This window comes from Doryrhamphus excisus, linkage group LG13 (assembly GCF_037039965.1).
Source record: "Doryrhamphus excisus strain RoL-2023G ecotype Guam linkage group LG13, RoL_Dexc_Guam_v1.1, whole genome shotgun sequence".
NCBI classification, from domain to species: Eukaryota; Metazoa; Chordata; class Actinopteri; order Syngnathiformes; family Syngnathidae; genus Doryrhamphus; species Doryrhamphus excisus.
This window is the reverse complement of record NC_136369.1, coordinates 10,686,042-10,706,919: the sequence shown is the minus strand read 5'-3', so window position 1 is coordinate 10,706,919 and position 20,878 is coordinate 10,686,042. Positions and strand designations below refer to the sequence as shown.

The window sequence follows — 20,878 nt, the reverse complement described above, 5'->3', positions numbered from 1 at the left end:
TGGCTGTTTCATCTGACTTTTTTTGTATCTGGTGAAGAAACAGAATGGATTAAAGATGAAACCTGAAACCAAGCAAAGACCCGTACTTCTCTTTTCTTGCATCTTCAACTTTTATTTTTAATGGAAAATCTGGCCTGAGCTCGTTTACTTGGAAACAGCACATATAAATGTTTCACAATTCAACATAAAAAAATAAAGTGGGAAGAAAATGGAACGGAAGGAGAGAAGGATAGGTAATGTGAGTGAGATTTTAATCTTAATAATTTATGAAGCAATCCCTCAATCTACCTTTTCTTTCTGTTGACTGGTGTTTGATGAAGTTACTGCATTTCATGCTTCATCTAGGTCAAAGTGGGGTGGAGTAGATGTACTACATTTTTTCATCACTCAAAATTTGGTCTCGACCCCCTGAATTTTAATTCCAATACATTTTGAACAATTCTTAGCACACAACTAGCATTAAACTTCTTGCCACAGGACCAGGCAATCAAGAAGCACGTCTACAAAGAGATGTATTAGCCACCACACACAATATTATTCTAGCATGGACGTTGACAACAGCACTTATGCACGTATGTAAATATACTACTCACAAAAAGCTAAGCATATTCTGTTACATTGTTGTTATTTTAATCCAGTATCATTTTTTGTGGTAAAATGGATATGGATAAAAAATGTTTCTCCAAATAAAGGCATCCTAATAAACACCTTACCCCAAATAGACAGACTCTTCAATTGAGCATATAAACCCTTCCAGCTACTACTTGGAATTACAGCATCAACACTCAACAAAAATACACTTTGGTTTTTGCTTCCATTTTTCATGTGCTGACTTCAAAGATCTAAAACTTTTTGGCTTGTCTCTCTCAAATATTGCTCACAAATTTGTCTAAATTTGTGTTGGTGAGCACGTTTTTTGCTGACACAATCCATCCTTCTGTGTGGTATACGAAGATGCTGACTGCAGGAATGTTCACCAGAGCTGTTGCCCCTGAATTGATTGTTCATTTTGTATCATTTCTTTCATTTCTATCATATCAGAATTTGGTTGTACATCCAACCATCCTCACAATCACAGACCACACCAGCCCAGGACTGCAACATCTGTCTTATGTTACAGATACGGATGTTCAATCAATCATTGATCAGTCGATCAATATCGGATGATTTTTGTAAAAACATGTAATCGGCAATGCCGATAAATGCTGTTCAGAGCCGATCACAAACGATTGCCGTGCTGTGACAAAGACTACATGTGACTCACAATACACTTTATACACTTTTCTCAGACAGGCATTCACATTTTCTCTCATTTCTCTCTCTCAAAGTTCAAATTTTAGTTTAAATTTTAATAATGGACACAAGGGTTTCTTGCATCCTATGGTAGATACAAGAAATTCACTGCTGAATGCCTCATTCTGGGGCCGTTCGACTGTGGCGTTTTTGCATCCTTGTTAAAACATATCACTCCTGCTGTCGTCGTCCTTGCTGCTTCTTCTTGTTCTTCTATTGTTTATTGGCGGTTCACACAGTTAGTTTGCTCGGCAAGAAGGACATCTATTAACATTGGTCTACAGCCAGTCAGGACAGTGAGCACAGTGGGCACAGTACTTAGCCAATAAGGTCTGTAGTGGCTCTATATTTAGCCGACTATTGTCTACTGTGGGTGATAATATGCTCGTACAGGCACATAAATACATAGCGAGACGAGTGGAGCTGCACATGTCCTCAACACCCTCTACTGGTAGCAGTGGTAAATACAATAGCAAACACAACAGTGCACCAATAGATCGTTGTAATACACCACAAGGACACCGAACACAATGCTTGTTCACATGCTGTTAAAAAAAATTGAACTTAACAGGTTTGCAAAACAATGAATGTAGGGAGGGAACACTGTATTTACAAAAAGTCAACATGGCTGAGAATGTAGCGAAGCCCTTTGATGTACTTTTAAGTCGTGGCCCAACATGTACAGCAACATAGCCAGTCAAACCCAAACCACCCCTACCAGGACTCTCTGCAAGAGACCGTTTCTCTTCCAAGGATCCACCACTTGAGCACAGCTCCTTTTCACTCCAGGTATCACATACGCTCCTTGGTCAACACTTGAGTGTTGACATTGTGTTTGAGGAAGCCTTCTGTGATAATACCCTTGTATTGATCAGGTATCCGTGATGATAGCTGCTGAGAATGCGACCTGAATTCAATGCGCTTGCTAATAGAGGATCGAGGATACCACAATAGGGGTGAGGGGGTTGAGGCCCAGGGTTCATCAGAGGTGAAGGGTCCTCCTTCCCATCTGTAGTCCTGGGAGTCAAGTTCAGCCAAGGGGTCTATGAGGGACTGGAGGTCTGTGCGGCGTGTCCATCTGGATCAATCTGCATAGCGGGCCAGGCAGACTAAGACAGCCTGGAGATGATGTCTGAAGTGGGGATGCTTGATTTGGGAAATGTGATTTCTCTAAGCTATAGAGAACTCAACCGCTGGCCTTTATATTTGCTTAATGCAATGCAAATTGATTTTCAACATCATCATTGCCGCCTGTATCTCCCTGGTTTCATGTTTATTTGACTTAAAGTGTAAATGTAATGGAGGGCGGTAGTCAAATATTTCATTAAAATAAGACATGTTGATTTAAGTAATGTTGAATATTTAATTTGGAAACGGTTGCACATGTCACATTAATATTTTGCTGACTAGTGTTGTGTTTGCCGTTGGATGTTTTGGCGTGTGTGTGTGTGTGTGTATGTAAAAAAAAAAAAAGGTATTCATGAGATTAGCCTGCACCCCAGTCCTCCCCAAAGGTTCAGGGGCCACACTGCTGCTGCTCATATGCATCTCTTTTATAGTCCATTGTGTGCAGTCACCATCCTCTCCCCTTCTCCCTGCTAGACTTTTGACCTTTTTTATTTGTCTGTCCATTTTCAGCTGCCTCACAAAGCTAACACAAATTAGACAGTGAACAGATGTGCGGTTAGCCGTCAGTAAATGCTAATGAAGGCCCCAATCAGACCGGGTGATGAAACACAAAAAAAAAAAGCGTGGCACGCTTTCGTTGTTCTTTTTGTGTTAGCTCAAATGCTAAGTCACCTCGAAGCTTGTGTGCATCTCTTGACATGTAAGGGCGTGCACGAGATGGTGTGTCTGACTATTGGTGTCCCCCGGGCTACGCAAAAGCGTGCTGCTCTGCTGACAGTTCCCCCTCTTGTCGCTGCAGAGGCCTCTGTGTGTGCGATCAATCTCACGTGAGCCAGTCATGGTGCGGGCCCAGCACTGGATCTGACTCCCTCTCTTCTCTCCTCTTTCCTACGGCTCTCCTACAGCCATCCTTGGCTTGGCTCCGACTGTGGGACAGTAGGAGTACCACCTCGGGAGAGAAGGCGCCACATCCGGCTTCTTTCCAGGCGGATAATTAACGCAAACTACTACCAGGCCGCATGGATGTCTGACCCCGCCATTGCTCTGCTCCGAACGGGTATGTCACCCTTACCCTGTTTTTTTTAACAACTGTGTTTTGCTGAGTGATTTGCTGACCAGCACCCACTCACACTTTCACTTTCTCCACTCTTCCCTTCTCTCTCTCTCTCCCTCCCTCTCTTCTCTCTCACACACACTCTCTCTCTTTCTCACACAAACACACACACACACAGGCAGGCTACTGTGTAACTTTTAATAGTGTTTGCTTGAGCGAAGAAACCTCTTGATGTACGTTGTGTGGGTTTGCAGGTTTACAGGTGTAGACTTAGAGAGACATGTTTTGTGCTCTGAGGTGGCAAATGTCATGTTTTTGAAGTACAAGTGGGTTGTCTTTACTGCTCTGGGCTGTACGAGGTGCTTCTGCACCTCAGATCGACTCTCTCAAAGGTTACCGCGTTTCTCTCTTCTGTGATTTTTATGTATTTGATGTGCGATTCCTTGCTGAGAAAAGAAGTGGTGGGAAAAAAGCCCAAAAACAAAATGTGTGAACAACAGCGATGATTGCGAGGCAGTTAAATCTGTCTGACGGCTCTTTCGACATTTGTGCATTCTAGCTTGAGGTGAATCCTGAAATTTTTACATTTTCAAACATAATGTAGCATAAGGGTGGCAGGTCCCAGTGTTTACTCAACAGATTATCAGGGCTCATCTGACTTTATTTTATACATGACATAGATTTAGAAAGTACTAATTCAGGCATGTTTAGCAAGTGGCTACTTTTATGTTTGCATAAACCCACTTGACACTTTTTAGGTACACTTTTCACAATCTAATGATAGAATCTCACAACTGCTTCTTTTTAGATTAGAAAGAATATTGGTTTAAATAACACTGTCAGAGATGTATTGATTTTGCAATGTTTATTATTATAGTTGGACTTTGCAGTGGTGTAGAGCTTTGCACAAAACTTTGCACGATTTTGCCCCTTTCCTGTTGCTAAGTAGTTCACAATATTAGAAACACCTGGCATTAGTTTTTAAGTCCCCCCCCCCCCTTTTTTTTGCATCATTCTGTAGCATTGAGAGTCCTGTTGGCAGGCAGCTCCTTCACAGATTGACAAAAAGAGGAAAAGGCGTTTCCTGGAAATGCCACTCTTTTTTTTTTTTTTCAATGAATACGGTCAGTACTGGAATTTATGGCAAGCAGCAGGCGCTGGCCAAAAACTCTCCACGGGAAGGAGGGGGTTCATTTACAGAGTAAAATGACCGCTTTTCTAAAATTGTAACCTTTTCCTTCTCTAGCACGAGCCAGTGTGTTCAAACTGTCATCAAGCAAGGTGCTGTATTATATTTTATTATATACAGTATTACTTAAATACATTTCCTTTATTAGATGAGGCTAAGTGGCCCATTCAGAATTTGTTCTAAACTTAATTTACATGTTCATATCCAGCAAAGCAGGAGGTTAATGGCTGACAAATTAACCCCTGCAGCATTATCTTACAAATGGCCTGCAGCATATGATAACCTATAATCAATATCACCAATTATGTGTCAGGAAGAAGCTATTGGCCATGACCTCGCTCTCATGTAGAGACCTTCTAAAGGAAACTGGATCTCTTACTCGTGTGCACAGTTCGAGGATGTCTTGCCCTTCTGATGTCATTACACACACCTGAGACCACCTAGCATGCTCGGTCACTCCTCTGTCCTCTGCTCACCCCCTTCGTTGGCACCTCGCCTCTTTTTACATCTATCCTGATCTGTCTTCATTCACCATTTAAAAGAAAGTCGCATTCAGTTTACATTTGCTTGTCCATTCAGCATCATGACATCTCACCATTGCACACTTCACATATTAAACTTAAATACTTCCATCAAAAAACTGCAATATATTCTTTACCATTATTTGCATTGAATCCATTATTTACTTATCTTTGAACATTTATTTCTGTAGTATCATTTCACATGTGTGTTTGCATAAACTAGTCTTAGAATTTGCATTTTTATCAATTATATCATCAGTTGAGGTTGTCAAAATCCTGGCATTCATCTATATGACAACACTTCAATAATATGAAGCCTAGCTGCTCTGATGAACTTGCCTCTTTTTTAAACAGCTCCAGCAGTTCTACAATCACAATTAAATGCAACATGTTAATTATGAAACCATGTATTTTAGATATAACTTTCTTATGGTGACAGGGGCACATGCAAACAAGTTATTAAGACATCATTGTGCATAATGAACAAATAATATCGCTCACCATTTTTCTACTGTTAAATAGACTTCTATAGCTGAAAAAGGATAGGCCTATGCATGATAAAAATTGTGTAATAACAATTAAATTACAGGCATTGTGAGATATAAGAATACAAAATTTTATTATATATATAATTTGTTTTATTATTATTATATACAAGGTGTTTTAAATGGTAACGAATTTTAAATGGTCATTAAAAAAAACTCGTGCTTTTTTCTGTTGGGCTTCATCTGTCGGTCACTGGCTGCAGAGACCTTGAACTTCACCTCAATGGGCTGGGGGGTTTAAAAAAAAAAGAAAAGTGGGGGGATGGGGGCGTCTGATGGTAGGGGAGTTGGGGGGGGTCATCTGAGAGCAAAATGCCTCTATGTGACTGCTGTGACACCCACTGTACAGGAGTGATGTTGCACTCACACTGTCACCAATGGATGCTTTGCTGGATTCATACTTTCAAAAGAAAGATGTGATTCAGTGATTTCAATTGATATGAACATTAAAACATATAAATGGGGAAAATGTCTGCAGCCAGACTGATGTTAACAACACAACACATCGTTAACAAAAATGCAAAATGTAAATTTACTGTGCTTATTCCCGGCCACGTTTAGGCCAATTTCTCGTCAGAGTGTACTTGTAGTTTGTGTTGCGTTCAATGACTTTGTTGTAATTCTGTCTTGATGTGGTTTCCCAAATGCTGATTGATTCTTGATCAAACGGGCTTCATTGCAGTAGATACACTTACATCCTGCATTGATTTTTCTATTTGCGTTGCACATATCACCTTTGCTTGCAGTGTAAGACTGCAGTGCAGGCCTCTAAATTAAATGTCCTTAATGCCATGACGCCATGGCTCGCCCTCGCAGTAAAATATGTTCATTTTGCGTTGAAAATAATAATAATAATAACAATCCCTATTATTATAATGATTAGAATTGGGTTTTTTCATCATTATACGGCTGTTTTTAATTTTTATATAAAAAAAAACACCGCAGCTTTAAGATGAACAACGCTTCTAAAATGTATGCAATCAATCAATTACACGAATTACACTGCTTCATTTTTACTTTGGAAAAATACAAGAACAGCTTCATTATTTAGCAATCCAAAAAGGACAAGTCTGAAACTTTAATAGGCCCTCTGAAGCAACACTGACAAACGTTAGTATATTAAAAAAAAACTAACAAATAATATGTTTGGTATTTTTTTAGAATAGCTTAATACGGAAATATATTGCCTGTTTATTGTAAACTGCATGTGCGGCCGCCTGTTGCTATAATAGCCTAATTGTCCTATTCATGCAAACAAGTGTCCTATTAGAATAAGATGAATGTTAAATAGACAAGATAAACATGTCACTCTTACTCGGATCGCTTGCCAAATTCCTCTACAACTGCCCCCTCTGCAGCAAAGCCAATTAATGCAGCCTATTAATCCGCAATGATGCCTAATTAGCCCCCATTAAGTGCTGAAGGAGGGGGCGGAGTTTTGGGATGCAGGGTGGGTGGCACTAATTGAAAATAAAGACACGCTCCTGTGTGTGTGTGTGTGTGTGTGTGTGTGTTGTTAGACAACGGGGCTCTTGGAAGGCGGCAGCTTTCCTTGCATTCACATTCAAATGAGGGGGGGGTATTTTGGCACCGACGCACGTGTCGACCCACTCACGCACGGCCTCCAGGAGGCTCTTTTGTGACGTGTACGTTTAGGAGCTTATTTACTTCTTTTTGTGGCATTAGCACAATCTTAATTTTATTGTCATATTTTCACGTCATTTTCGGACAAACGAAGGCAGTACGGCGCGTGTCGTGTGTGTGTGCGCGCGCATGCATACAATAGCGTGTGTAGTTTGCGGTGTATGGAAAAGAGGCTTCCATGCACCTGTCTCATTCTCGCTAGACGTGTTCACTGCGTGTGTTTGTGTGTGTGTGTCGTGTGTGTGTGTGTGTGTGTGCACGCGCCTGACCGGCCACGTACGTCACATTTGAGACGCCTTTCCTGCGGCATTTGTCTTCTTTGTTGAATATGTGTGACCTAAATATGCATTCTATTGCCTGTGCTGCCTTTTCGAATTATGTCCCTTTAAAAGAAAAGCATTCTTAATTTCTCTCGATTTGTCCGGATGCTGTGTACTTTGATGAGTGGGATGCTAAACATGATAAGGAGATGTCAATGAGAAGATCTTCTACCTGCCTTAGCAAGAAGCCTCTGTGTGATCCTGTCTTCTAATGTAATATTAATGCATGCAGGGCTTGCTTCATATCAGGGAAGGATCTCTCCAAAATTGTCCTCCACAGGGACCCACTTAGATGGAAGCACATATAGCAATGATCAGTCTTTTTAGCTTGCATATGAGAGGTATTATTCCACTTTATACTGTAAGTGACAAGCATTTGAAAAGCTTAGCTGCTGTAGGCCAGAAGATGTTGTTCTCTGTTAGGAATTCAAATGCTGGTTTCCAGAAACTACAAAAAAAGCATGAAAAACTACTTGGATAATTCTGTAAATGAATAATTTTATCTGAAATGCATGTGTTTGTGCTGATGTAAAATTAATATTATGTAAATTATGTATTTTTAAATAGCATTTAAGCAAATTGAGTATTATTACAGTATTTCATAGGCATCTAATGTGATGCAACATAACAACGGCCTATGTTATTCCTAAAAGAAAATTAAATTCAAATGAATTTGAATAAATACTTTTCTATTAATGAAAACAGGACCTTTAATATTCTTTTATTCACATTTCATAGGCATCGGAAATTGATTGAAAATAATAGTCAGCCTGGATCATCTCCATGCCTAGAAGGTACTGATTGTTCTGATGAGTTTGTTGTGGTCCAGCCCAGAAATGAGTCATGGATAATGAGGCATAAAGCAGCCGAGAAAGGGGGCCTCCTCCCGAATAAATCCCAAATTATACCTCAAATCAAGTGAGCATTCTCCATAAGGGCCACAAGGTCAAGTCCACAACCTCTGACCTCAGGGAGTCTGGCTCGGAGGTGAGCTCGGAGGATGAATGCTGCTGCTGTTGATGATGATGGAGAAGGAAGCGTCTGGGCCCTGCTTGCTGTCTGTCTCTGCAACCTGCTGTCCTCAGCCGCGCTCCTCCCTGCTTGATTTTAGCCAGCAGTCCATCTATTATTCAGCAGCCTTATTAAAAGTTATTTTCAAAGCCAGATGACCTGCCATTGGGGGGCCCTCTGAGTGGGCAGACAGGCTGCAAAACCCAAATGGACACAGTGAAGCTGCTAAAACACACAGGCTTGGAAACAAACACAAAACAGCGTCTGCATTATTAAGAGGCGCGCTTGCCATTGCAGAAATAAGAGCTCCTGAATATTTTACTATAGCACAGTTACAAATATAGATGAATGTTTAATTAAAGACAAGTCGGGCCACACAGGTAGGCACAGACTAAAAAACAATATTTTAGTTTAACGTTCTAAAATAATTGCTTTTAAGAAAACAGACATGTGCTCTTCTTATTTGAATTAACAACAAATGGTAGCCACTTAATGTATTTGCCTGAATTTAGACAATTAAAATAAAATACTCAAAGGAAATCATTAGGCATTGGAAAACATATTAATTAAAAAATGAGAATATATCAAAATGCCTTCCCTGCTCCAACCATCCATACATGCAATCCAGCTATAGCAAGCTGAGTCATTTTTGCAAAATGATTCCACCCAAAAATAAATAAATTAAACAATATATACAGTATATTTACCAACATATAAATACATACATGTTCATGTGACATTGTCAAATCTTAAGTGTTATAAAGCATTTAAAATATGAAGACATCTTACATATAACAAATAACACAAACAATTGAGAGCAGCCCTTAAAATGAATGAAGCCTCATCTTTTAATCATTTTCTTAGAAAGTAATTTGAATGTTAAAAAGCGGCTTTAAGCAGTTTAATTTATGCTCTTATCCTGAGGACATGGGCTTAACCTCTGTGTTGACATGGGCCTTGCCGCAGTCTGCGTGTGTACTTTTGAATATTCACATCTCGTTGAAGGAGTGTGACTTAACCTTTTCCCCCTTAATGCGCTGTGTGCACATGTACTACCCAGCTGTGTCCAGAGAGGGCTGGCCTATCATGGGACGATAGGTTGAGTTGGGGAGGGGGGTGTAGGGTGCAGAGGCGTATAGTGTAGGAGCAGGCCTGGGCGGAAAGGTCGAGTTTGTGGGGGTTGTGTGGGGGGGGCAGGAGACAGGCGGGCTGGCCGAGCGCTGCAGCTTTGAACCTAACAGATGGTGAAGGTTAGGTGACGTCCCCTGGCCTGGCCTTTCCCCAGTAATTGAGGATAATTTGAGCAGCAAAAAGAGGAGGCCTGTCCACTGTCAGGCCCACAGAGAAGAGATGAGCTTAATATGAAAATGATGTTGCATTACAGCCGGCTTTGCCAGGCTGCCCGCTCTCCTAATCCTGGCCTGAGGCGGCGGGAATGAAGGAGTGTCACCCTGGGTCCAGGCGCCACGCCACGCACATGAATACATCTCAAGAACACCCCATCCCCCCCTCCGTGCACACACGCACCCCATTAGCCAACACTCTGCCAGGCCCGATTACACACTCCCACTCAGGCAGCATTCGGGGGGCATTTTAGGGATGCGTGCGAGTGGACCGACTTCACCTCTTATCCCATAAGAACAAAAGAGGTCCACAAAGGCCATCTGATACCTCCCTGTAGCCTCTCTAGTCGACTTCATCACCTCTTCTTGCAACCTATCCTGCTTCTGCTATTCTGCTATTACTTTGTGCTGTAGTGCTCCAAAAATAACATAGTAGGATGTAAAACTTCAGCATCCCTTGTAAAATAACTGGACGTTACCTGCAAGGTGCAACTGCAGGACCACAGTTGTCTCTTTGGAGCCATGAAAGCATTTACAACTTATTGATCAGATCGTCAAACTACGCATGTTAACCTGCGGAGCCTTGAAAGAAGTTGGTGGGGATATGAAGGCACCCCTGGGGAGCCTCTCACACATGCTTAAGCAAGCCATGACGCACAGATGGCTTACAATGCAGCAATGGTGGCTACATCCCTCTTACTGTATAGCAGAACAGCAATGATGGGGGCTTATGCTTTTTTTTTTCCCACACAAAAATGAACACAATCACAGAAAATATAGCCGAAGACTTAATTGCATTTTTTATCCAATGCACTAATTAACTTTTGAACCTTTCTTTTAATTTTTTCTCACAGAGAACTCCCCCTCCCCAACACTCATGAAAACACACATCAAATTAACATGTTAATGTGCATTTTCAGTATTTCGCTACTTTTGTACCGTTCTACTGATTAGACAACCTCTTTAACTCCATTTAATTAAAAGTGCTGCAGTTTGAAGTATAGGCTCTGAATGCGGGGATCCCACAGGTGTAGGGATCTCTACAACCTGCGCCATTGTCTTGTCGGTCTTGTCTGCCAGGAGCAGCGAGCGTTAAAGGAGCTCCACGACCTGTGACCTCTTCCTGTAACATGGCCTGCTGGAGAATCCCAGGGAGCTTCCCGGTCTTAGAGGAGGGTCCTTGTGTCTCTATAGTGGGTTCCATGCATCTATTCCATTTTTCTTAACATATAAGTATATATTCAGAATAATAAGCACATTGTGAAAAGAATAGGTCAAAACTTGTCTTGGTAAAGGCAGAAGGTTTGATCCAGTTCTTGTACTGGAACTCATTATCTTGTGCAGGTGTACCATATGTTGTTTCAGTAGCTCACAGGAAAAAAAAACATTTTTGGCAGTGGAATTTATTTGCTTGCTCACCAGGGGTATTTTTCCACAAGCTGTTTGCTCCGGTGGCAGATGTTATCTTGCATGTGTTCTTAATTTTACAAATACAAATACATGACAAAGGGAATGCGGTCCATCTTATTATCTACTGATTATGTAACTTTTTCTATCTTTGCTTGAAGTGAAAAGAAACCCTTATTGTTCCTTTTGACCCCAAAGATCATGAAAGAAAGTATGTCTTTGAAAAGTAAAACAAAAAAATCCACTTTTAAATAAGATCAATTGTAAACAAACCCAGGGCAAGCCTTTGAAAGGCCCCGCCAAGAGATTTACCTTGCCCTGTGGCAAATAATATTTTTTGAACTGAGTTTAAATTTCAAGTGTCTTGGGTTTATAAGAAGCAGGAACAAAAGAAAGCCAGTCTCTGAGCAGCAAATATTATCTGCTGGCTGGCCAAGATGTCAAGTCTGCCTTTTGTTGTCTCAAATGCAGGGCCAGACCCTGTGTCTGGCAAATCCCAGAATAAAACACAAAATATAGACTTATTTACTTCAATTTAGTGGGATCACTACAAAAACCCCATCCTTATGCGCGGATGCAGAACTGATATAGATGCTGAAGTCTTTCATGATCTTTCATATATATTTAATCGTCAGCTCTCTGTTTTAATCGGTTTGTTTTAGAATTATTATAAAAAAAATAATAGATGAGAATGATATTGTACGCTATCAAAATGCACATTTTGCTGTAGGACTGAGAGAGGGAAGCAACATGTCCAATGTGGGTGTTTCAGGGTGACTTTCTCTATGTAATAACAGCACTATGAAAGCAAGTAATGGACCTTTCTTGGTGCCTTGATCAGTGTCATGATGAAAGCATATGGGAATGTGTCACAGGGGCCTGCTGTGACTTCCATTACTCCTTAATATCCTGCAATCTTTTCACTCTTCTCTCTCATTTGCTCCCAAAATCTCGGACTCTGACAACCTATACCTCCGCACATGCATTTGCACAGTACTTTTTCTTTCTACCCACTGCGACACATTTTGTTTTTAGTTTATTAGAAAAAGAATTCATGCATTTTTTAAAATGAACTAAGCTTTTTAATGTGGGCAATTTCCTTGTGATGACTACAGCTCCCCTTTGCTTGCTGTTATTGCATGTTTTCCGTGATGGAGAGATGAGGCGGGTACATGGTGAGGGCTTGCAACAACACCACTATCAACATTTTATTTGGATTTTTTTTTCTCCCCCACCCACTCCCGATCCCATTCTTTAATCCCTCTGATGAAGTCTGGACTGACAGAGGCATGTTCAGGCAGACAGCAATTTGACTGCACCATATGAGGCTCTCACATGGCGGACGGCGGGGAGGAGAGGGCTCTGTCACCAACAGCACAGCCAGATGGAGGGGAAGAGATGACATGAAATTTCGAGCGAGCTCCGGCCCGATATGCCGCGGAACTCCTTTTAGCAATAAGATGTAAAAAAATAACTAAATGCAAACCTCATCGCAAAGCTTAGCTGTATACAGGTAAACAAATGAGCAAGGTACTCACACAGAAAAGCAGCCAGGTAGCCATACAAAATGGCGGTGAGCCGCATGCTGTTTTAAGCCCCTCCCTCTGCTGCAAGGATGTGATGCTGACACCCTGATCATGTGATTACAGAGGATGGAAAATAGCTGTGTGTGGATGCTGGTTACCTCCCAGACTTCCCCTGTTTATCTCTATCGCCTGGAGGAGGTATCTTTAAGAGCTGCACCAGTGTCAGGCGAAAGGACAAGCACAGGGATGTTTTATGTATACAGTAAATGTTATTTTCATAATATGCTTGTAACGCTACTTTTATCATAGACTGGAGTCATTTAGTATCATATTTAAAGTCAGCTGTAACACAAGCAATGATTAAACACACATAGACTATTGCTTTTTTTATGAAACGATGAAATGCTGCAAAATAGTTGACTTTCTACAACCCACCAGCCTCATAAACAACCATTAATAACTATTTCAACATGCATTGTCTTGAGTTTTAAAATTGCATGTCATTAAATCAATAAAGCACATCTTTTATCCCAATTTAAGTACATTTTATTTTAATGTTATGCAACCAAACAACAACCATAATATTGAAACATTAGTAATATCATAGGATTCACTGTAGTTCGTGCAGTATACATAATATATATCTTGCATTTTAAGGCCTGTGTTTTGCATATGCAGGCCAATATTGAGTTAAAGTAATTGTTTATTATCTTCTGTCTGGCTAGAGTAAAGGGTAATGCTTACGATATTCAGTAGTTTCAAAATTGTTTCCATTAAAAAAATTTTTATTTTCCTGCCCCAAACCAAATAACTTCAGGCATAATTTATTCAAATGTGAATGTTAATTGATTAATTAAAAACATTATTTTTGGACATTACTTTTTATAAAAATGTAAAAAAAAAGGAAAAAAATTAAATTCATATAGCCAGGTGTCACATTGTTTTCATTTTGATGTAACTGTACAAATAAATGTGCACTAAATCTGCCTTTTTTCAGTGATCATAGATGAGAGGCGTATATTTGAGGGAATATGTGTAAAGCAATTACATTTGGGTCAATAGACCGTGCCCACCTCTGTATAAGGAGAACTCTGCTGCCCTGTTTGTTTCCTTGATCTGCTTGCATTTTCGGTGCTGACCCAGCAACTTGCTTCTTAAATCTCCTACTGTTGTGTCCCATATGCATAATGTATACATCTCTTGTCCTTTAGATATGTTTACTGCCCCCGGAGAAATGTGGACCTCAGGATGGTGCACTGCACTTCACTCTTGTCTCTGGGAGGAAGGGGATGTCAGTGAGAGCGGGCGGGGGCCACAAGGTTACACTTAAGCTCTGATTGGGAAGAATGTAATTAAGGCGACACACAATACAGCTACGTTAAAAGAGAACAACATGGTGTTCTATTTGAAATATCGGTATATATCAGCTTACTTGCCAAAATGCGTTTTTAAAAAACAATTAATCCTACTGAGTGATTGATGGTCATGTACAACCCTGGTCCCAGCAGGTGCACATCGGCCACACATTAGAGAGAAGAACTATAGCGTGCTAGAGGTGATGTCTTCAGGAAGCTGATGTCAGTACATCAAGTGTCCCTCAGCAATGCAGAACGCAGACCAGAGCTAAGGTTAGGAGGATCTGTACGGTGGTGGTTATTTGCTGAAGGGCAAGCTTAGACATCCATGGCTATTGATCCATCTATTGACTTCATTTGATGCTTCCTTTAAAGCGTACTGTCAGACTGCCAAGGACTGCAAGTGAAAGTATTTAGGGGTGGTCAGAGCTCTCATGTTTAATGTGCAACGTGATTAGTCTTGTGTTAACAGATCAACAAGGCCTGTCCATAACCTTTCCTCTTAGCTCCAACAGACTTTCCTTGAAGTCATTTAGCTTTTAACCATACTGTGTTTAGTTGTAAAATGTGGTCAGATTGTGGTCAGAAGTGGCAAGGGATGACTGTATTGTATTTTTGCTAAATTTTTGTTATACCTTTTGGTACAGTATCAGAGGAACGTGTGCTTAAAATCACTGTGGATGCTGCCCTTGACATTGAGTCGTTCCCAGGGTCTTGGGAGCTGTGAGGGTCTCTGAGGGGACAGCTTTGTGTGACACACACAGAGCAGCTGTTCTTCTGCATTTGCTGAGGCCAGTTTGGAATATGTCTGTCCAGACGTGATCTTTGACTTTTGAAGTTGATTAGAATGCTCCTGCAGCGGAGAGCAAATGCAAATGTCCGTAGTTAATTGTTAGAAACCAAATCTTATTCATCAACTTGTATCAGATTATCACCTATAAAGTTGTTAGAATGCTGTATTATCCTGTTAAACCATGGCAAATATTTCAGATAATGGGGTTTGCGCATTTGGAAGTGAACCCTGAAAAAGGTTTGGGATGACTCTGAATGTTTTTTTTCCAACACCGGTTCACTGTGAGGCAGCTCTGGGAAATGGAAGCAAGCAACATCAGTTTCAGCATAAGAGCTAAATATGATGTGCTTCCATCCCCCAAAAAACCTTCACCTGTGGTATTGCGGCTACAAGGCAGCTATACCTGGAGGCACAAATCAGGTGCCCAAGTAGTCTGGGAGCAGGCCTTGAGAGCAAGGGGAACACAATCCTTGAGCCATCTCCCGACCAAACCAAAAGCTGGACGGCAAGCTTCCCCCAGAGATTGCAACCACCATCCTCAGGCCAGACTTGGTGCTATGGTCCGGTTCATTAACGTGGTCAGCATCATAGAGCTCCCAGTTCTATGAGAGGACTCCACCAGAGAGCCTATAAATGAAAGAGAGTGCGCTACACAGTTCTGGCAGAAGATGAACAACAACAAGGAAGGAAGGTCAAGGTATATTCAGCTGAAGTAAGATGTTGTGATTTGTGGCTTCCTCTACCATCGGGTAGGTGTTTCTGGGCCTGTCAGTAGGCCTATTATCAAAACACCAATGAAAAAGGGTGCCCACCCTTTACCCTGATTGACAACACGGTGGGCGGGACAGTTTTTGGTCCAAGGTCGGGATCTCATTGCTCCCCCACCTTCCAGGCACTCGTTTACTGATGATGCACACTGTAGTTGGCTGCGTTCAATGAGGGTGTCACTATGATGTGTCCCAAAATGTACATCCTTCCCATGGCTGAATCCCCGCCTCACGTGATTACCATCACAAAGGACATTTTCCATCAAGTCCTGTGTATTTACGAACTTGTTTGGTTATTTGATCTTTGACCTAAAGCGGTCAACTCTTCATGCAATTGTTTGGGAATGGGTTTTGTATAGTATAGATATAAATACAGTTGCATTAATCATCTTTGAATCCCACACAAACCCCAGGAACTGACCTTAAGTAGCTCATAAATTTGTAGTAGTCTCTCCATCGCTCGTTCTCTCTCCATCTTCTCCCCCCAGTGCCCCTCTTCCCTCTCTATGAAGAAGCGTGAGATCCTGCAAAGCTACTCCCTGCTGTCCACCTGCAGGCTGTCTATGGGGAACTAACGCTCGTCTCTGACCACCTCAATAAAACTCAGTCACATGCATCATTCACAATTTCTCTAACTATGTTCACACCTCATAGTGTGACAGGCTATGTCAAAATCCAGATTAGGCGATAACAGTCAAACTGAACAGGTTTCTCCATGGATTATTTATGTGCTGGAAGCCATCCAGAATATTGATTTTTATCACATGAGGAAACTTGACATTGTTTAAGTAAACAATGTGTGAGAACTGTATGGAACTGTCTGTATAATTGACAGACAGACTGGACACTGCATTCCCCATACATAAATACTCTTGGTTCCGCCCATCAGATATTACGGTAAACATGAATCAAAAAGCTGACTTTTCAAAGAAATGTGGGCAAAAAACTGATTTGATTATGGCAATTGTCTTTCAATTGTTGTCTGATACAGTGATGACTACCTCCTTGTGAAAGTTTCTCTAGGCCCAACACAGCCTCATGCATTAATAAAGGCTGTTTTGGGTGTGTCTTATTAGCTGTAATGTGCCTGTCTGGTAATCCTTGTCTGATAGCAGCAAAGCACCACTCGAAGAGTGAAGAATGAACGACACACAGCCAGTGTTGTGTTTCAGTATTGCTGTGCATTGTAAGGATACCGAGGCTAAATTTATATTGATCTGAATTTGATAATGATTCTATTAGCTCTATTAAATTTGTACATATTCGAGGTCGGGTTACACACAGTTGAAAAAAAAGGCAAAGAAAACAAATTAGTGTGTAAGGGTGGATTGTGTTGCATGTAATGTAAGAAGGGATGCGTCAGAACAGCTACTGTACAGCAGAGAGCAAGAGGACTTTTTGCACGTGTGTGATTTTGCTTGATTATATTTCATGTTGGTTGAATATTGTGTGTGTGTGTGTGCACAGAGCTCTGCGTATTATAATTTAAAATAACACTTGCATTACACAGTAATGAACAAACACCGTTATTATGTTCATAAGTGCCAACATTTTAATACAGATGTTGCACTGGAGCTTAGTTGTACAAGTCTACCAATAGTCTACCAATAGCAATGGCAGTATTTGCAATTTGAACAGTCACTTAACAGAGGCCACTGGGTTACTTATTATTTACTCACTGACCAATTATTGGCACTTCACTGACACTGGTCGTTGCAGTCTGCCAATACCTGACTGTTACCCTCATGGCCAGACAAAGGTTATTATCAGGGGTCGAGACCACAGTGTGGACCTCTGGGAATATGCTCTTCAGTGGCTCAACAGGCTGGAGATAGGTCAGGTCAGTGCCCTCCACTGCCAATCACTTGGTCAGTTGCCGGGCTGTCAGTAGCCCAATTTTACAGCACCTAGATGTTAATTAATGTAAATTGTGCAACAACATTATCAGAAGCATAAAGGTCAGCTATGTGAAATACTACCATACAAACTGGTCTTTAACACACATTTACATTTTAGAAAAAAAAAAACATTCTTATTCTCAAGGAAATTGTCTTTGAATATATTTGATAGCTGTATGAACGGTTATGGAGAACTAACAAGTGTTTTTATCCCGTCTGGCAGCAAGACACTGATGAATTGTCGGGCAAACACCAATTTGGATCATATGAATGTGTCCTTCTAATGTAATGGACATTGGATACAAAGGGGAATTAACATAAGACATTTTCCACAGACCAAGAAAAATATAATTCATGCATAATTGATTGAGTCATGATTGGCTGCGTTTACCGTCATTTTTCTGTGGTGAGACAAATCCTTTCCTCTGGATGTTTAGCCTAATGGATTTGGAGGATATTTAATTTAGGCCTGTCCACCAGCATGTATGGAGCTTGGTAACGCTTTGTTTTCTAACATGTATGGCCTCCATGTATCAATTAAATGACATTTATTTACATTGTAAAAGCCATGGTCCAAGCTGGTTAATTCTTTGATCAACTTATTTAAATGTGAACTAATGTTCCCTGATGCAGGCCAGAAGAAGGCCACTATCGACAATCTTTCATATTATGTTTGATATAGTTCAGGATTGTCCAAACGTTTTCCACTGAGGGCCATGTAATGAAACGTCATTTAATCCAATGTTATTATTGGAAATGGATTATTCAACACCTTTTTCATACAGCATAGGGTGCCTCGTGGGATACATTGTGGTCTTTAGAATTGTAAGTGTCTATACCCCAAGTCCACTTTTGTTACTTTGCATAAAGAAGTCATCAGAACGTGCTATGAGCTATGTTTTGCAGCATCGCATACAATGTGAGCCAAACATGGCTGCTCCCTGCTTCATTATCTCACCCTGGAACCCTCCACATCACCCTTCGCTCCAGCCTGCTGGGCCCGCCGTCACCGCCGTCGCACTGGCCACTCGGCTGAAACGAAAGGCAATGAACTCCAAAACATGCCGTTCATCTTCCAGATGGAGTGATTTACTGATTTAGCATGGGCGCCGCACCCCCCTGCCTCCACCCTTCCGTAGACCAGAGCTCCCTACTCCACTGAATAAACATTTATTTTCTTTAACATGATGTTCTGATATTTAAAAAAAATAGAAATCAAGCAGTCTAAATGAATTTCAAATGTTCGGTGCATCACTCACTGATGGGTAGAATATAGAAAAATGACAGTGGTGAGGCAGGGGGCGAGTGTTTGGAGGAGGGGGGGCGGTGAATATATACAGTATGAGCAGGCTGGAGCTCTCAGAGGGGACAAGAACAGCAGTCAGGTTTGCATTTTCTTGCTGAGTTGCGCATAACAGGGGCAGGGTCACCGTTATTTGTATTTTTCTATTTTCCTATTTTTATTACCTTCCATCAAAAGTGTGCTGTTGGAGAGCTGCCTTTCACTCTTGTAATTTTCTCATCAGTCAGATGCAGCCACATGTCTCTTCTCATCTACCCCATCATTTGTCTCTTCAATAATAGGCCTTTACATCTGCATACTGAATTGAGTGAAGGGGAAAAAAAGGGATCCAAAAGAAGACATTTGCAAGAGAGATATACAGAAAATGAAGGTGCCATCATAGGTGGGGGTTGGGGTATGAGAGGTGACCTTCTTCTTACTGCGTACTGCTTACTTACTGTTTGCATGCAGCCATGTTTGAGAGGGAAACCATTTTCTTGGGCTCCTCATTATCACTGTATTTGATATTCAGCTGTGCAGGGAGGTGCTGGTCACTGTTCCACCCTCACTTTAAGGGGGTGTTTTATGTTCGCCCATGGTCATGTGTGTGTGTGTGCGTGTGATGCATGAGGGAGGGGTTGCAATTGGGTAGCAGGGGGCACTCAGGATGAGACAAAAAAGACCCTTGGGTTGGAGGCCAGAGCTCAAGTTCATCACTGCAGACAATGGCTAGCTCCTCACAAAGCAATTGGCCTCTCGCTAATGTTGGCCTCTGTGCTATAGCACCATCGCATCGGCCGCCATTTCAACACCTTTGCTCCGGTGAGACTTTAAGCAGTACATTTAATGTCATTGCGCTACTTTTACTTCGAACCACTACACCCGGGTGGCAATACCGTGTTTACTGTGCATTATAAAGAGAGAGGTGCTTTTTTTTTTCTTGCCATGCCCTCAGGGTCAGACTGTTCTGAGTACGATACACGGTGACAGTGTAACCACTCACACACATTTTACCAGCACTCACAACCCCCGCAAACCACACCACTGCCTCCTGTCCTTCTCCCAACCTAACCTCCCCACCCTCCACCCCTCCCCTCTTTACACCCCCTCGCTGGGACATCTGCTCCCCCAGTGTAGCCGCCATTGTGATGCTCAACACTAACAGGGGTTTTAGCCACTGGTGGTGTGAAATTAAACAGCCACCTCGTCCCTTGATGATAAGTGGCGTCCTGTCTTCATGCTGCAGCTATCTCCCCGTCACACAGCACAAGGTCGTGCTTTCAAGGGTGATCATGGGAATTACGGTTCACTATTGTGAAAAAAGAAAAATAACATGAAGGAGAGGTGGTTGAAACTATCTTGCTTGGAAGCATTTAGATTTTGTTGTTCCCCCCCTTTCACTGTCAAATCTAACATCTGATAGCATATCGGACATGAATTTTTACAGCGTATTTTAAATATAAAAATTAACTCACAAGGTTAAATATTATAGTGGAAATACTCACTATAATATAGCCACAGATGATTTTTTTTCAATAACAAATTAGGCTCACAAAAGAAATGAACCAACGTTTTCTTGAAGGCAAATTATCTTTTTAAAATTAAAAAGTTAATATTTCAGTATTGCCATATATATTTAATTCATCCTTTGCATTTTTGCAGATGTAATGTATCCTTCCACACTGATTTCCCTCAACAGCCTTGATGAGTACGTACTTCACATGTGGATTAAAGCACTCAATTCTAAGAGGGAAAATGAGTAATAATTCAGAGATATTAATAAAACATAATAATGTCGTTCA

General features: G+C 41.2%; 1 protein-coding gene across 5 annotated transcripts in view; it reads left to right on the top strand.

The window, feature by feature from the left end:
* The window catches only part of zfhx3b (zinc finger homeobox 3b), a 331,153-nt gene that overhangs the window by 92,658 nt on the left and 217,617 nt on the right, over positions 1-20,878 (top strand). For all 5 annotated transcript variants that reach the window (XM_078795720.1, XM_078795721.1, XM_078795719.1 and 2 more), the window contains exon 2: positions 3,327-3,478. The gene's annotated coding sequence lies outside the window, so the exon portion shown is untranslated. The remainder of the gene's footprint in view (positions 1-3,326; positions 3,479-20,878) is intronic.